This window comes from Bidens hawaiensis, unplaced genomic scaffold, assembly GCF_021521415.1.
Source record: "Bidens hawaiensis isolate Kalapana, Puna unplaced genomic scaffold, B.hawaiensis_p1.1 tig00015874_1, whole genome shotgun sequence".
Lineage (NCBI taxonomy): Eukaryota > Viridiplantae > Streptophyta > Magnoliopsida > Asterales > Asteraceae > Bidens > Bidens hawaiensis.
Genome location: NW_027492421.1, coordinates 65,633 through 79,885, shown reverse-complemented (window position 1 = coordinate 79,885; position 14,253 = coordinate 65,633).

The following is a 14,253-nucleotide window of genomic DNA, read 5'->3' as shown; positions in this document are numbered from 1 at the left end:
ATAAATATGCTTTCATTAAAAATAGAAAATAGTTTAAGTGGGAATTTTAGGCTAAGAATGAATATTGAAATGACATATGTCCAAATTATTTTCTTTTATTAGAATAGGTGTGTGTATATATATATATATATATATGCTATTAATATTTAAGAAAAGATATTATAAATATTTATAAAATTAATACAAAAAAATTAAAAATTGATGATAATAGCTTAATAGTTTTTAATTTGATATATGTAGTGGAGGCTATTAAGTGAAAAATAATGTTGTAGGGATTAATATATATGTAAATAATGTTAAGAGCTAATAGTAGTTGATCTAATAAGTTCAGGGGGGCGTACGTTTAGTAAAAATGATATAAAGGAGGTACGTTTAGCATTGCCCTTAATTACTTTGGCAAATGAGTTTCACTAAAATCACTTACTTTTTCTTAATTTATTTATTTAATCTAAACATTATTTTAATTATGGTGGGTCAGTAAAACCATTACACACCTTAGTGGAAAAAAATCCTCCATCTATGTGACCGGACATTTTTCATTTTTAAGTTGTTCCATTACAGATGCCCTAATAATGGTGATAACATAATCGGGTTTTTGTAGCACGGTGCCACATAGCTTTGGCGAAGAATGAGTGCAACGGGGGTATCGAAGAGAACTCATGGGGTGTTTGGCTAAGTTTCTATCAATACTTATTTGTTTTTTGAAAAACTCCAATTTGAAGCTTTAAAATGAAGCTTTACCAAACAGTTTTTTCTTTCGAAAAAGCAAATAAACATTTATTAAAAACTCAGCCAAACACCCCCTCAATGTGAGACTGGGGGTGGGATGGTTACCGTTGCGTCTATTTCTTGAGAAATTAGAGAAGTCATTTTCTTAAATAAAAAATATATAGTTGGACTGTAGATGTAATCGTTAAAATATGAGACAAAAACGGTTAATGTAAACTTCCCACATGATGCATTCGTATAATTAACTCCTTATTTAACTTAAAATAGTGACTCTGCTGTTAAGTAACCAATAAGGATGAGAGCCACACTTCAAACACACGACCTAGAATTAAGGAAAATGTAGAGCTATCGCTATTAAGCTGTCTTCAGTTATATTCTTCACTAGTTTATTTACTATGAACCAAAGAAAGCACAAAAGTACGATACCTTGACTATAGTCTATTTTTCATGTTCTATTGACGGATGAAAGTTGAGCGTATTAAAAACCATTATCCCATAGTTAAACTATTTCTCTTTTTCAAAAGAGTAAAGTACTACTTGCATCTCTGTGGTGAACGAAAGGAAACATGTTGCGACCCCTTTTTGAAATTTACCCCATTTGAACTCTGACGCCGATATTTCCCTCCACTTTGAGTTCCTTGGTCTATTAAATTACCAATTTGTCCATTGGTATGTTAAATTGTTGCATTTGGCATTAACAAAGTTTATTACTTGGTTTAGTCTTAGCGCCTGATACTAACGGAATTCGCGTCAGTTCCCTGCCTCAATACGTGTTTTTTTTGTTACGGTAATTCGTTATTTTTGGGCGTTGGCGAATTCATTCTTTAGTTTAGTTCGAGTTTTCAAGTATCACACTGGTTATACCAATCAACTACAAGTCGTTTTAAATATATATTTTGTAGTTATCATTACTTTACAAACCTAATTGATAATGACCGAATTCACGTCGTTGAACCGCCGCAACGTGAGAGGTTTGTCACCTAGTTATCACAAAATCAACCCCTTGATGCCCAACTTATAGTTAGTAAATATCTTCACACCATAACTCAATTGATAAGAAAAATATTTACTAACTTTTAGTAGCTTGTAACAAATCAACCGTTAATGGCAAACCATAAAACTACGATAACAACAAATACTATAATCCAAAATATATTTCAAAACCGTTAGTATAGTACATTGAGATCATAGTGACCGTTTTAACCCTTGTTTTGTTAATTGGTTAGAGTACATATAAATTTAAATATGTTTATTTACTTTCAAAAATATGGCATTGAACTAGGGAGCAGGGATGAACAAATGCAAACGGTATTTGTACCGAAACATATTGAATCTCGGTACTGGTATCAAGTTTTAAAAAAAACCAGGATCGGAAAATCTGGGATTGGTACCGAACCCAATATTTTGTTGGGGAATTATTGTAGAATAACAGGTATCTTTGGATATCTTAGAGTTGTGTAAACACTTTTAGATAAAAATTATTTGTAGTTTCCAAATATTTTTGATAGGATGAAACTCATATTTAAGATCAAGAATCGAGTGTGAATTTGAGAGAGTATATTGAACCAGAAGAAGTCTCGTATGATCAAGAAACAATTATTAGGGTTTGGGCCATTAACTACCTTTGGTAGTTATCATGTATTTGAATATCATATATGTTAAACATGTTCTTATTGTAACTAACAATATACATACAAAATTTAATAATAATTAAATGTCTAATGTATTTTTAATAAAGCAACATTAAGTCAAAATCAATAGCTTCATCATTTTGATCTGAAAGTGTTTACACGACTCTCAGATATCCAAAAGTACCCGTTATTTTGCAATAATTCCCCAACAAAAGATCAAAATTGTTTTATCTGAAGATGGCGAATGGGCAATCATTGAAGGACATGACAAGCAAGATTGACAAATTGGAGAATTTGATGGCCAGGACTTCCGCAGATGGGAAAAGAAGATGCACTTTCTCTTGACTACCATGAAAGTGGTGAACGTGTTGAGTACACCCGTATTGGAGGTTATGGAAGAAGGAAACTTATTCTAAACGGTATATTCTGAAGGAGGAAATTAAAGTGGGATAATGACAATTACATATACCTTAGCCTTAATCTGAACGGTATAAATTTCAAAAGTCTAAATAAAACTTTTTAAATAATAGTGAAAATAATTTCTTTTTATAATTTAATAATATGCTCAAGAATTTGAAAATTTAAATAAATTTCTAAAATAAAATTAATTGGAATGAATAAATAAATGATGCGAGCATCAAAAAGGAAATAATTTTCTATAAACACAAATTATGACAAATTTTCAGATTAAAGGGTTATAAATTTTATAAATAGCATGAAATTTTGATATTAAATAAATTTTATTAATTTGAAATGATGAATTATAATTGGAGGATGTGTCGGACCTTTGAGAACTCAGAGATTTATTGATAATTTTTTAAGGATAATAATTTAATACTATAAATGATTTTCATTCAGAAATTAAACAAAATAAATAAATCCAAATTTCGTGGGTTGGGTCTCCCATGAGCTTTCCATGACGTTTTAATTAACAACTAATAAGGTAACATAAAACTTGTGAATTGGGTCTCCCATGAGCATTCCATGGCATTTTAAGTGGCCAAATTAATTAACGAATTATAATGATAAATGAGTTGGACCGCCTATGAGTTCTCCATGGCAATTTAAATGGTCCAACTAAATAACGAATTAACGAAATCAAATATGGGTAGTGGAAGCATGGATAATAATGCTCCAACAAAAGATCATAATTAAAACGGGTTGAGAAAATGGATAGTTGGAGTGTCCATGGCTTGTCATGGGTTTTTCACCCAACTAAACATTTTAAAATAATAATATAAAATAATTGGAATTTCCGAATTTAAACACGAAATCAACGTGAATTCGTTTTTAAATAAGGAATGTTTTCGTTAAATCGGTTATGTTGACTACTTAAAGTTCCGATCATATGACGTGTTTTGGCTAAAAATTAACAAGCGTAATTTTGTAACCAAATTAGTGAGTGAGTGTGGTGCTTGAAGGGAAATGAATGTAAATATGTAGTAACACAGGATTTGTTGCGAGGAAAAAACCCGTTATCCTGAGGATAACAAGAAAAAAACCGGGCGGTGAAAACTATCACCATCAGTTTATTAATAATCCAAAAAAGGTTACAAGTGTTGGAGCTTTTTCTCTTTGGATCGTGTTACAGAGTAATGCTATAGCTAGAGTGTACGTTGTGTGTTTTAATCCAATCTATAGCTCTATTTATACAAAAATTCAGCTAACTATAACTCCTAGAAATCCGGAAATACTAGACTACTTCAAACTAGCCGTTAAACTCCACGACATCCATTAAGCATGTTTCAGTTGAAGTAGTTGAGCTGTAGTCAGAGTCTTTAGGAGATTATGGGAACGTTACAAGACCTGGTAAACATCAAAGAAAGACGAATGATCCGTTAGTTATACGATATATTAAGGATACCTGTTGCTTCTGAGGATACTGTATCCTGAACTTATCCTGAATATATCGCCTGTTTAGGATACCGAAAATCTGATGCCCAACAATTGTCCCCAAAATTGACGGCTGTGAAAGTGCTTTATAGCTGTTAATTTTTGAAATTCGAATTCTGCATGTAGTGTAGATTATCCGCACGTGTCACGCATCCGTGAAGTCTGCTAAACCCTTGATTATCCTTATATTTACTTGGATAAATAAATCAAACTTCCATCCGATCATCTATCCAGGTAATCTATTCTCCCTTTCTCTTCTTCATCCTCAAAGATTATGAGTATCAAACTCCGATCCTCCGGCATTGAGGATTTTGTTTCACAAAATCTCATCACAAACCCTGTTAATGAAGTAGGTACCTTTAACAATACCGACATTATGAACCTGCAAGCCGAAGGATGTTTTCCTCCGGGAACCGTCTTCAGACCCTTCGATCCTTCAATTTCGTCTGACCTTGTTTCAAAATCTTGGATCTACTTCCCCTTTTTACCGTTTAAAATCGGTTTCACCTATCCTTTCCCGGCTTTTACCACCGAGTTCTTCAGCAAAACCAGCCTTAGTTTTATCCAAACCATGCTCATGGTTTGGAGAACCTTGTTTGTGCTTGAGAGATTGATTACCGATCATGACCTAGATTTTACCCTTTCTGAGCTGGCCTTTGTTTACGACCTTCGCAGCCATGGCTCTTCTCGTTACCTCCTCAAGACTAAATCCGGCAGAACCCCTCTTTTCCTGAGGAATACTCAGAACAATGATAAGTGGAAGAAACAATTTTTCTTCGTCAAAAGGGATTCTCTTCCAGATCCCGAAAGTCTTCCATATATTTGGGTTACCAAAAGTAGGATACGTTATCCTAAGGTAGTATGCTAAAATGTATCGAACTAACGTATTTTGTCTTTTTCTTGCAGCTCTGAAGTTTTTTGAGATCGCTCCCCTAGCCGATGGACCAGGAATAAGGTGAACTTGTTTTACCTTATAGACGAGGAGGAGAGAACCTTCCACCTTCAATCAAGCTTCCAGGATCCGTCCCAATCAGTGGGTTCCGATATGTCTGGTAAGAAACACCAATCTATTAGTTATAAATATTAAAGGTTTAGAGATATTAACCTGTATTTTTGCAGGTAAGTCTGCTGCAGTCTTTGTGCTTAACAATATCGATAGCATGGTGTCCACCCGTAGTACATCAAGAAGGAAATCACTCCCAGTGCTCTGCCAAAGCCTGAAAGCAACCATGCTAAAAGCTCCAAGAAGAGAACGAATCAAGAGACCTCTGATTCCACCCCGGTGTACGACGTTGAGTTCTAGCAGGTACGCATTTCTTTATCATATCCTTGTATCCCGAAGATAACTTATACTGAGAATAACTTATCTTGGCAGGGTCTTGAGCTGCTATCCTCCAGGTTTAGTGCTGTGAGCCAAGAACTTTCCGACTCCAATACTCGCAACACTGAACTGTTAAAGATTGGGACCTCCAAGACCAATCTCCTAGAGAAGAAGACTAAGGAGATTGAAGACTTGAAGCAGGAGCTTGCGTCGGCTAGGAAGGAGTTGGCCCATTAGGAGGCAAATGCTTTGGTGAGGATCCAGGAGGTCACTAAGGGAGCTAAGATATCGATGGCGATCTCCATCTTCCAATCCCGGCTCAGGATGGCTAATGAGGCCAAGGATGCTGGCCTGGATACTCCTTTATAGGATGTGGAAGCTTGGGAGAAAGTTGTGAAGGAGCTAAGTGGAAAAGACATGGAGGAGCCGGGGCCAAGCAAGGTGGATGAAGTGGCTGAAGAGGCAGTGAAAGTGGCGACTAGCGAGGTGGCGAAGGCGGTGGGTGATGGTGATCAGCTGGGCAATGATGGCGATAAAGACAAGGCCTGAGCCCGGTTTTTTATGTTTGTTTGTGGTTCATGTTTGATGATGGTTTGTGGCAGTATGTTAGACAATTTGAATTTCTGTTTTGAATAACTATGCTTGGGATAATAGGAAACCATGGGTGGAGGGATCTTGGTTTCAAGACGAAGCCCATATTTTCCTGAACTTTGACAATCCGATAATGCTTAGGTGGAGGGGTCTTCCATTTGTTGAAGACGAAGCCCGGGCATTGTTGTTTAATTTCCTTCGCTTTTTATTAATAATGACATAATCTTTTGGCTTTACATTGTGTTTATCTGTTATGATGTTTTAGATGAATAATATTGATATGTTTTTTAGAGTATGGTGCTATGTCCAAGAAACCTTTTTAGGACTTCAAGTTTTGAACTAGAACATTTTAGGGATAATATATTTAGAAAGTATGTTTTCTAAACAGAGTATTTTATGAGCCATACACTTTAGAAAATATGTCTCCAAAACTTATTATATTCAGAAAAATATCTTAAGGATAATGCATCCAGAATATCTTTAAGATAACATATCTTTAAAACTTCTATAGATAAGAGTTGTTACAATTTAACCGAAAAGATCATATCTTGATAATAAAATGTACAACAAAACTAAGTGTAAAGGAGTACCTTCGTAGTGAACACTTAACAAGCTTACATATGATGTCCCTGACTGTTGAGTCTTTATGGATCATGCTTTTGGAATTTGCTAAGTTAAAAATAACTTAGTAACATCTTTACACTTAGCAACCTGACCAATCTCTGATCTATCAAAACCAAGTTAGACAATTCTGGCGATAAAGCCGGTTTACTGGCGATAAAGCCTTTACTGGGGTAAACCCGTTATGCTGGCGACAAGGCCTTTACTTGAGAGACATGAAAATGTCTAAACTTAGATAAAACTGGGAAAAATCCCAAAGCGTGAGTGACATGAAAATGCCGAAACCTTAGATAACATGAAAATGTTATAAACCTTAGTAACGTATGTGTGACACGTTTACCACTTATCTTGAGGATCCGATCTATAGCCAACAACAACCGGATTATCAGCTGGTCTGGTCCAGCTGCCTCGAACTATAGTCGAACATCGTGCGCTCCAGGTGGGGTGTTACCCAACTCGTTAGAAAGGTGAAGACCTTTAAACCTTAGAAGATATCAAGGATATCTTATTTGTGTGGGAAGTGATCAGCTTCTAACTATTGTCAAGATAACGTATCCTTAGGATACTTGCAAAACACTGAGCTTTTGATGAGGGGTGGGTGTTAGCCTGGCTAACACCCCTCCGATGCTTAAATCAGTAAACTTGATAAAGAGATAATGAAGTTTAAATATATAAGAATTTATAGATAGGTTAGGGAACATACCTTTATCGTAAAATGTTGAAAATACGAACATACCGGTTGAGAATACTAGTAAAAATATGTCTTAAGATGGATAGCATTTCAAGCTCTTGGTAAAGGAACACCTTCCATACTGATCAATCTGTAGGCCCCTTTGCCTGCTGCTGAATCAATCAAATAAGGGCCTTCCCACTTTGGAGCTAGCTTCACATCTGCTGGATTAGTGGTATTCTGAAATGCTTTTCTCAACACCATATCTCCTACTTGGAATCTTCTAATTCCGATGTTTTTGTTGTAGGACTTGGCTATTATTTGCTGGTAGGCCACAATTCTGATCTTAACTAGATCTCTGAGCTCGTCAATAGTGTCTAGATCTTCAGAAAGGCTTTGGTTGTTGGACTCAGCATTTTGGATGCTGTTTCTTGTTGTGGGGATCACCATCTCTATAGGGATAACAGCTTCGACCCCAAACACCAAAGAAAAAGGTGTTTGACCCGTTGTATTTTTTGAAGTGGTTCTATCAGCCCAAAGAACGAATGGCAACTCTTCAGCCCATTTTCCTTTCTTGGACCCCAATTTTTTCTTCAAGTTGTTGATGATATCTTATTGCTTGATTATGCTTGACCATTGGCTTGAGGATGTACTGCGTTAAAGTTACCATCTTGATTCCCCAACTTTCACAAAAGTTGGTTGTCCTTATACTAATGAACTTTGAACTATAATCACAAATGATCTCTGCCAGGATACCAAATTTTGTCAGGATATTGCGCTTGATGAAGGATATCACTTCTTTCTCCCTAACTTGGAAAAATGCTTCAGCCTCGATCCACTTGGAGAAGTAATCCGTCATAGCCAGCAAAAATACTCTTTCACCAGGAGCCTTGGGCAGCTTTCCCATAATATCCATCCCCCATTTCATAAATGGCCACGGGGATATGATAGGATGTAGTGGTTCAGCTGGTTGGTGCAAGATGTTGCTGTGTCTTTGACAAGCGTCACAATTCCTGGAGAAATCCAATGCGTCCTTCTTCATTGTTGGCCTGAAATAACATGTTTTAGTATCTTGGACACTAATGCTCTGCCCCTAGTATGGTTTCCGCAATCACCTTCATGTATATCCTTGAGGACTTCTTGTACTTCATGATGTTCCAAGAACCTCAAGTATGAATTTGCAAGTGATTTTCTATACAAAATATCATTTAGGATAATATATCTAGTTACCTTCATTTGAAAAGCTCTGGGATTTTCTTTTTCCGGGATCTCGTTATCCTGAAGATACCGTATTATGGGACGGGTCCAGGATACTGGGCTGTCTTCAAAGTTTGAAGTCTCCATGACTTCGTGGTTCTCCTTTGTTGCTGGTGTCAAGATATGAACGATGGGTATCTTGATGTCACTTGGTATCTTGAGAGCTGATGCCAAATTTGATAAAACATCTGCTTCAGCGTTCTATTCTCTAGGTACCTGTACTATATCAAACGTTTCGAAACACATAGCTTGGTTAACTATTTCTAAATATTTTGCTAAGTTTTCTGCATTTACTGCATAAGAGCCATTAAATGGTTAGCTAACAATAACGAATCGACATAAACCTGAAGATACCTGACCTTCACATCTTTAGCTAATTGTAATCCTGCTAACCAGGCTTCATACTCAGCCTCATTATTAGTAGCCTGAAATTCACAAGATATATATAGAGGTATAATGTCCCCCTGTGGTGATTTTAGTAGGATACCTAGACTTTTCCCTCTTATGTTAGAGGCTCCATCTGTACGCAAGGTCTCTTTGACGTCCAATTGTTGAACTTCTTTTTCTACTTCGTCAAGGATATCCTTGCTAAAATCAGCCACAAAGTCGGCAAGTGCCTGAGATTTGATGGTTGTCCTTGGTTCATGCAAAATTTCGTATACACTAAGTTTCACAGCCTACTTTGCCATCCTACCCGACGTTTTTGGTTTCTCAAAATAGCCTTAATAGGATAGTTAGTTTTTACATGAATAGCATGAGTTTCAAAGTAATGTCTTAGTTTAGTAGAAGCCATTATAAGTGCCAAAATTAATTTTTCAAGATAAGAATACTTGGATTCAGCATCTTGTAGGCTTTTACTTACATAATATACTGGATGTTGTTAACCTTCGTGATCTTTAACTCGGACAGCACTTATTGCACTACCCGAAACGGCTAAGTACAAAGATAGTGGTTCACCATCAACTGGCTTTATCAATAGTGGTGCTGAGGACAAGTATTCTTTCAAGGATACCAACGCCCTTTCTTGCTTATCTCCCCATTCAAAGTTCTGATTCTTCCTCAGGATATCGTAGTAGTGTTTACACCTCTCTGAAGATCTTGTGATAAGCCTGTTGAGAGCTGCTATTCTTCCAGTTAACCTTTGGCATCTTTGACGCTTCTTGGTGATTTGATATCCAGGATAGCCTTGATCTGCTCGGGGCTTGCTTCTATTCCTTTTTTGGTGACCATGTATCCTAGGAATTTTCCTGCTTTAACTCCAAAGTGGCACTTGGCAGGATTCAACTTCATGTTGTACTTCTCCAGGATATCAAATGCTATTGCCAAGTCTTTGAGATGATCCTCAGCTCTTCTTGATTTCACCACCATGTCGTCTATGTAGACTTCCATCGTGTCCCCCAGTTGGTCTTTGACATCATATTGATCAGCCTTTGGTATGTTGCACCTGCATTTTTAGTTAAAAAGGCATTGCAATATAACAATATATGCCTGTGGAAGTCATGAAGGTTGTATCTTCTTGATCTGATGGCTCCGTTTGAGTTTGTTAGAATCACGATGATGCATCCATGAAGGTGAGTATCTCGTGACCAGCAGTCGCATCTACCATCGAATAAATGTGTGGGAGTGGAAAGGGGTCTTTTGGACAGGCCTTATTCAGGTCTGTGAAGTCCACAACCACTCTCCATTTCCCATTCTTCTTCTGGACTACAACTAGATTGGCCAACCATCTAGGATAATGGACCTCCCTTATCATCTTAGTTTTGAGTAGCTTCTGCACTTCTTCTTGTATGATGATGTTTCTTTCAGGAGCAAACTTTCTTCGTTTTTCATGCACCGGCCTGAAAGAGTTATCTATACCAAGCTTATGAGTAATAATAGACTTAGAGATACCTGTCATATCCTCATGTTTCCATGCGAAGGTAGAAGCTCTTTTCTTTATGAAGGATACCAATCCTTGTTCAATATCCTCAGGCATACCTGATCCTAACAGAACTTTGATATCAGTATCCTGAGCATTCAAGAATACTTCCTTCACATCTTGATTCCTAGCTTGCAGGACCTCCCCTGGTTATTTATTTAATTGCTATGCTGGAGTAGGCTTTGCAGCCGACTTCATTGATGATGCATAACAATCTTTGGCGTCCTATTGATCGCTTTCAATCTTGATAACCCCCTAAGGACTTGGAAGTTTTACACATTGATGATAATTTGAGGGTACTGCCTTCATGTCATGGATCCAAGGCCTGCCTAAGATCATATTACAACAAGATAATGAGTCAATAACACAAAATTTTTGTAGAGAGTTTACACCTCCCCTGGTTGTTTCTGTAATTGCTATGCTGGAGTAGGCTTTGCAGCCGACTTCATTGATGATGCATAACAATCTTTAGCGTCCTGTTGATCACTTTCAATCTTGATAACCCCCCAAGGACTTGGAATTTTTACACATTGATGATAAGTTGAGGGTATTGCCTTCATGTCATGGATCCAAGGCTTGCCTAAGATCACATTACAACAAGATAATGAGTCAATAACACAAAATTTTTGTAGAGAGTTTACTCCCTCTATGTATACTGGAAGTTTGATGTCTCCCAATGTATTCTTGGTTTCCCCACTAAACCCCACGAGGACTAAGGATCTTGGGATAATCTCAGCTTCAGGGATATCCATCTTCTTCAAAGCATCTAGTTGGATGATGTTCACGGAGCTCCTGCCATCTATAAGTATCCTGCGTACAAAACAGTTAGCTATACATAAAGTAATTACCAAACCATCATGGTGGGGATCCTGAAGATCACATCGATCCTCCTCTTTGAAGGATATAATCTTTTGGGTGGTCAATATGGAGGTACGAAGAGGTCTTTCTCCGTTATCCATCTTTGTTTCTTTGGAACGTTTCTTGGCCGCTGAGTATGAAGTTCCACAAATGTCTGAACCTCCCGAGATAAAGGCAACGACCTTTGCTTCGGGTGGTGGAGAGGGTGCCCTTTCAGGTATCTTGGCAGGATCCTGACTCTTGTTCTTGTTTCTTCCAAACAGTTCCTTTAGGTACCCTTTGCTGGAAAGGTATCCAATTTCCTTCTGAAGTGCTATACAATCGTCAGTATGATGACCAAAGTCTTCATGGAATGCACACCATTTGGACTTGTCTTTGCTGGATCCGGACTTTTCATTTTTCTTGGGCCATCTAGCCTTGTCACCTACATCTTGCATGGCGCATATCACACCACCAATATCAATGTTAAAACAATATTCGGAGATTTTAGGATACTCCTCATCATCTTCGTCTTCTTCCACGGCATTTATCCTGGAACTATCTTGTTTGGAATAAGGCTTAGGCCTGGAGAACTTTTGTGGAGAATCTGACTTTCTGTTGGTAGACTCATATTTCGGGATAATCAGATTCCCATGAGCCTTATTTTCATCCTCTACCTAAATACATCTTAATGCCCTATTTCTGACTTCGTCAAGATTCCTACATGGTGTCATGACAAGATCGTCATAGAAAGGAGAATCTTTCTTCAATCCCATCTTGAGAGCTTCAACAGCAGCCGCCATGTTGAGGTTGGGGATATCCAAAGCTTCCATGCTAAACCTAGTTATGTAATCCCTCAAGGATTCATTATTATGCTGAACAATTTTATATAAATCACCTGTCATTTTCTCAAAAGATCTACTACAAGAAAATTGATTATTGAATAAGTTAATCAAATGAGCAAATGAAGTAATAGTATTGGAAAGAATACTCAATAACCATTTGAGAGCTGGTCCTATTAGCGTCGAACGGAATCCCTTGCATAGGTAAGCTTCTTTGATGTCGATAGGGATGGGGTTGATCTCCATCCTTTCTCTATACTGAGCTACGTGTTCCTCAGGATCCGTAGTGCCATCATACAGCTTCATGCTAGGAGTTTGGAATTTCTTGGGGATCTCTACGTCGCATATAGGCCAGGTGAATCTGGATAACCTGTGGCTGCCCGCGGGAACTTCTGCTATGGGACGTATTATCCCGGGGATATTTGAAATCATATCCTTCAGTTATAGCAATTCTCTTGCTATCTCAGGGGACATCCCCTTATCCTTCACGGAACCACGATTAGCATATAAATTTGCATTAGGTAAATTGTTACTGAGATCGTGGCTAGGAATCTGGCATCCGGAGCCTTGGCGACTAGCATCTCCAGCATAAGTAGTTTCAGGATACGGTGGCGTCTGCATAGGGATATCATCCCCAACATGCACTTCAGAGGACACTATGGGAGATCCTGACGAGAATAAGCCGGCTAGCATGGTTGAACGAGGATGCATGTTGATGGAGTCTGGCCTCGTAGGTCTGGGTAACTCCGAGGATACCGGAGGATAAATTCCCCAGTATCCTGACTGCTGCTGAGACGGAGTCCTTGTTGGTTGCACCCCCAATTATCCATGATTCTGGAGGATAGATGATCCTGGAGAATCAAGATCAAGGATCCTAGGCATGATTGGAGTAGCCTCCTGCCCTGGCTTATTTTTGATCCCTTCAATCTCTTTGAACAGCTTCGAGTTGATCTTTTCTTGCTGCTCCATGTGAGTCTTTACCTGTTTCATCAAAGAAAGAATCTCACTGTTAGAAATAACCAGATCTACCCGTGTAGAGGTTCCCGGGTATGTTGGAAGTTCTCCTCTGGGCTGCGTGTTCTTCTTCAGAACTGGAGGAGGAATAAGGTTGACAGTTGAAGCAGTGCTGACCACTAGAGCAAAAATGGAATTGGTTTTTGGTTGTGAAGACATGATGAAGGGATGAGAGTGATGGAAAACGAAGTAAACTGTTTTAAAGGATTGAAGCACCGATTGCCTCATGGTGGGCGCCAAATTGTTTTGGCTAAAAATTAACAATCGTAATTTCGTAACCAAATTAGTGAGTGAGGTGTGGTTCTTGAAGGGAAATGAATGTAAAAATGCAGTAACACAAGGATTTGTTGCTAGGAAAAAACCCGTTATCCTGAGGATAAGAAGAAAAAAACCCCAGGCGGTGAAAGCTATCACCACCAGTTTATTAATAATCCAAAAAAGGTTACAAGTGTTGGAGCTTTTTCTCTTTGGATCGTGTTACAGAGTAATGCTATAGCTAGAGTGTACGTTGTGTGTTTTAATCCAATCTATAGCTCTATTTATACAAAAATTCAGCTAACTATAACTCCTAGAAATCCGGAAATACTAGACTACTTCAAACTAGCCGTTAAACTCCACGACTTCCATTAAGTACGTTTCAGTTGAAGTAGTTGAGCTGTAGTCCGAGTCTTTAGGAGATTATGGGAACGTTACAAGACCTGGTAAACATCAAAGAAAGACGACTGATCCGTTATTTATATGATATATTAAGGATACCTGTTGCTTGTGAGGATACTATATCCTGAACTTATCTTGAATATATCGCTTGTTTAGGATACCGAAAATCTGATGCCCAACATGACGTATGTTCCGCTTTTGCCTATAGGTTTGAATACTGTGGTCGGGAATCCTCCAGGAAAGGAATAACATTTTTCCTTTGATTCTCAGAA